This window comes from Chlorocebus sabaeus, chromosome 16 (assembly GCF_047675955.1).
Source record: "Chlorocebus sabaeus isolate Y175 chromosome 16, mChlSab1.0.hap1, whole genome shotgun sequence".
Taxonomy (NCBI): domain Eukaryota; kingdom Metazoa; phylum Chordata; class Mammalia; order Primates; family Cercopithecidae; genus Chlorocebus; species Chlorocebus sabaeus.
Window position 1 is genome coordinate 66,284,066 of NC_132919.1, and position 4,733 is coordinate 66,288,798.

Below are 4,733 nucleotides of genomic sequence, written 5' to 3' on the forward strand. Positions count from 1 at the left end.
TAAATGCAGGACTGACTCCATATTGCCGTTTAATATGCTTTGTATTCTAGGATATAAAAACTAACCCCCCATCTATAGAATGTTAAGCTGACACCTGAGACAGTCAAAGTCTCTCAGAATTCAATATCCTACACTATTTTCTGGTTGTACCAAAAAATAAATAACCAACAAATGATTTCGCCTTTTAAAAAAAAAGCATTTACACTTAAGAAATGGGATGAGGTGGGATTCCCTCCTTCTCAAAAATGTTTCTAGAGCTACTAAAAAAACCTGTATTTACAAAATAGTTGATGAAAATATTCCTCTGGATTGTACAAGAAGGGAGACAGGGACCACTGATAAGACATGGTATATGGTATTAATCAGACTTGGCTTCTTTCTCTCCTGCTTCATCAGAGGCTGGACTCTCCTCAGTTTTCATTTCCCCATTCATTTTCTGCAGGTAAATCTTTTTTCTTTTCTTTTTTTTTCTTTCTTTCTTTTTTTTTTTTTTTTTTTTTTTTGAGATGGAGTCTTGCTCTGTGGCCCAGGCTGGAGTGCAGTGAAGTGCAGTGAGGCGATCTCAGCTCACTGCAACCTCCGCCTCCCCGATTCACGCCATTCTCCTGCCTCAGCCTCCCGAGTAGCTGGGACTACAGGCGTCCGCCACCACACCCGGCTAATTTTATGTAATTTTAGTAGAGACGGGGTTTCACTGTGTTAGCCAGGATGGTCTCAATCTCCTGACCTGGTGATCTGCCCGCCTCGGCCTCCCAAAGTGCTGGGATTACAGGCGTGAGCCACCACGCCCGGCCACTGCAGGTAAATCTTTAGTTTCTTGGTTAGCCACTTTGGCCTGTTTTCCATTTGCTCCCTTTCCCTTTTGTTTGCACTTTTTTGTCTGAAGATTTACCCTTAGCTGCTGGCTTTTTCGGCTTTGCTTCCAGTTTTGCAGGAGGTTTAGCTGACAACCGCGCCTGTCTCCTCTTGGGCTATTCCTTGGCGGCCCCTTCAGCGGAGCTGACCTTCCTTTTGGGCATCTTGGCGGCGGGGAAGGCGCGTGCCAGGTGCCTTCGGGCCGCGGTGTGCCGAGAGCCGTCGAGAAGCTGGGCTACCTGACCACTGCCACTCCTTCGGCAGCCAAAGCTGCTTTTATTTTTCTTTTATCAAAGAATATATATAACTAATTATAGACATGCAGTAAGACATTAAATGTGTAGTTAAACATTTATGCATAAATAGCAAAAGCCATCAGAAAGAAAAGCAGGACTGAAGCCAGCGGCCCACACATCCACAGAGGCAGCGGGCAGAGGAAGCACAGGGCCTTGGTTCCCTCCCTTGTTTCCCAGTCTAATTAGTCACCCAGACCTGAAAACATATCCTCAGGGGGTGGAGATTTTACAATTAAATACCGTTGTTCTTGGTGCCCTCTCCCTTGGTTCATCAAGCACCAGTCATAAAATACCACATACTTGACCTCCTGCCCACAGGCGACCTCCCACCTCCTGGCCCCTCTCATGGGATCACCGGGCCTGCCTGCACTGTGGGGCCAAGCCCCGTCTTTTTCCCAAGCCCTCAAGCCCACGCATGAATGTTCATCCAGTCTTGGTGGGGGCTTTTCACCCTTACAAGATGGCAAAAGATTCACTTGGTTTTTTAAAAATTTGTTCTTTTTAAAAATCCCAACCTAGGCCGGGTGCGGTGACTCACGCCTGTAATCCCAGCTCTCAGGGAGGCAGAGGCAGGAGGATAGCTTGAGCCCAGGAGTTCAAGACCTGCCTGGGCAATATATCGAGACCCCGTTCTCCACAAAAAGGAAAAAAAAAAAGACAAAAAAAAAAATTCCCAACCCTTGGATAGCAGGGAGGTGCTGGAGGGGTAGGGTCAAAAGAGTGTGTGAGAGCAGTAATTTCCCAAGACTGCCCTCCGCGGGACTGTATTTCAGAAAACATACTCGGGGGACTACCTCTCCATTCACGTACTGCCCTAGCCTCTCCCCATCCCCCACGGATGCACATCCATAGCTGCACAGTTCCACAACGGCAGTAGAATGTTGCAGAAGGCGCAAGGATTCCTCCACTCCATCTTCAAGGAAAAAGTCACTAATAAATCACATTTGGTAGGTTAGTGAACATTAAATACATTATTGAGCAAAAGAAAATCAGAATGAACAAGAATTGGTAATCTACCTAACTGAACACAAATGAACTCAGGCAGTTGGTAATAGGAGGTAAAGAACGGCGCTAACTGCAGAACAGCTGCCCCCCACCTTCCCAGGAGCAGTGTGACTGGGAAGCAGCCCCGTCACACTGGGCTGTTCTTGCTGGTGTGCATGCATGCTGGTGGGATTTCTAAGCAAAGTGAGCCATCCATCAGTTCCGATGAGTTTGCTGATGTTGGACAAAAGACACCTGTTGTCTAGCTGCCTGCCCCAGTTATCTCCCAAAGTTCTTTACTGAGAATGAAAAGCATCTTTCTCTGTGTAGTGACTTCAGTGGGCCAACAAATATTTGAGTTTAAAGCACAAGACTAAATAGTCATAGGCAGAGCAGCAGCTAACAGTTACAATTTGGCTTCTTGATGCCAAACCCTGGGTTAGGCCTTTTACAGTCTTATATCATTTTGCCCAGCAATCCATGGAAGCATAGTTTTTTTTTTTTTTTTTTTTTTTTAGACGGAGTCTCGCTGTGTCGCCCAGGCTGGAGTGCAGTGGCGCGATCTCGGCTCACTGCAAGCTCCGCCTCCCGGGTTCACGCCATTCTCCCGCCTCAGCCTCCGAGTAGCTGGGACTACAGGCGCCCGCCACCACGCCCGGCTAGTTTTTTTGTATTTTTAGTAGAGACGGGGTTTCACCATGTTAGCCAGGATGGTCTCGATCTCCTGACCTCGTGATCCACCCGCCTCGGCCTCCCAAAGTGCTGGGATTACAGGCTTGAGCCACCGCGCCCGGCCGGAAGCATAGTTTTTAAAATCATCATCTGACTTAGGTGACCTGCCCAAGTGTCCAAGACCACACATCCAAATGACAAGTTAGGGTTTTAAGCCAGGACTGTTAGACTTCAAAGCCTCTTAACCATTCCACTGCCCTGCTGTAGGGCACAGGGAAATAGAGGGGGATAAGCCATGGTTGCCATCAAAGATTCAATAACGATAACATACGGATGGTGAGGATGATGGCAGCTGCTGTTTATTGGGCACCAGCTGTGGTCAGGTACAGTGCTGCGCACTTTAGTTCCACTGTTAAGTCACCAGGACAAAAACTCCCCACACCAGCTCTGTAATAGGGGTGAGTGTTGGACATAAGCAGGGAGCTGACAAGAAGCCAAGATCAGGCTGGGCATGGTGGCTCATGCCTGTAACCCCAGCACTTTGGGAGGCTGAGGTGGGTGGACCCAGGAGTTCAAGACCAGCCTGGCCAAGGTGGCGAAACCCTGTCTCTACTAAAAAATACAAAAATTAGCTGGGGGTGGTGATGCGTACCTGTAATCCCCGTTACTCAGGAGGCTGAGGCAGGGAGAATTGCTCGAACCCGGGAGGCGGAGGTTGCAGTGAGCCAAGATGGGGCCACTGCACACCAGCCTAGGCAACAGAGCGAGATTCCATCTCAAAAAAAAAAGAAGCCAAAATTAGAGATCCTTGCACTGCTAGGCTCCCAAAGTCTGGATTCTGAGCACCTCCAGGTTCCTATTTTGGCATATTTACATAATTTCACATTTTAATGCCTAGGTAATTTTTTTATATAACAAAACATTTTTTACGTATCTCAAATGTGTACCTTTTTCCTTTGAGATAGGTCTTGATCTGTCACCCAAGCTGGAGTGCAGTGGTGCATTCATAGCTCACTGCAGCCTCAAGTTCTAGGGCTCAAAAGATCCTCCTGCCTAAGCCTCCAGAGTAGCCGGGGGTCTACAGGTGTGTACCACCATGCCTGGCTACAATTATTATTCCCAAATGCTATCCCACCATATTTCTAAAAACTCCCAAAGTAAGATTCTACTTTGCCCAGTTTGTCCTTAATTGAGCAGTTTTGTCTAAGCCCAGAATTTCTGCTGGGCCAGCCTGTGTGGATGAGCTCTCTCTCCCAGGCGGGTGCCCATCCCTTTCTGTAGCCTGGGAGGGGGAGGGGCACCCAGGGTCACGTGGAACAAAACAAGACTGCCTAGGGCTACCTCTGTCTCCATCTCACTGACGGCAAACCACAGCTCAGAGGGCCAGCTCTTAAATGAGACCTGAGTGCCAGAGAGGTGGACACAAGGCCAGCAGCTACTAAATGAATTAAAATTCTGATTCCAATGAAACCTACTAGAAAAATAAAATATTTTTTAAAAGATGGTTAAATAAGGCGATATCTGATTAGGGCAAACTTGATGCAGACAGGAAATGCAGCGGTTCAGAGGAGGGAAGGTCAGGCCACCTGGGGAGAGTCCATGAAAAAGATGGAACGTGCCAGACGCTGTGCCTGGTGCTGGGAAAGAGTTGACTAGGACAGCATCCCTTTCCTCAAAGGGCTCCTAGACTCAGGGGAGGGCCGGACATCTGAACACATCCTGAGGAGACAGTGTGGGACGGCACGGTGGCAGTGGAGCCAGCCCTGGTTCTTCTCTTGGTTGGCTGGAAAGGAGTAGATGTAAGGGATGGCTTAGAAGAAGGGAAGTGGAAGAAAAGTTTTCTGAGCTGACAAGAGGAAGGAAAGGCCTTCTAGACAGGACACTACAAAGGCAGAGAAGCCCTAAGCAGAGTGAACACCAGACTCC

General features: G+C 48.2%; 1 pseudogene; it reads right to left on the reverse strand.

Moving 5' to 3' along the window:
- Positions 1 to 247: 247 nt before the first annotated feature.
- LOC140708783 (non-histone chromosomal protein HMG-14-like) lies at positions 248 to 1,019 on the reverse strand (annotated as a pseudogene).
- Between the last annotated feature and the right edge of the window lie 3,714 nt (positions 1,020 to 4,733).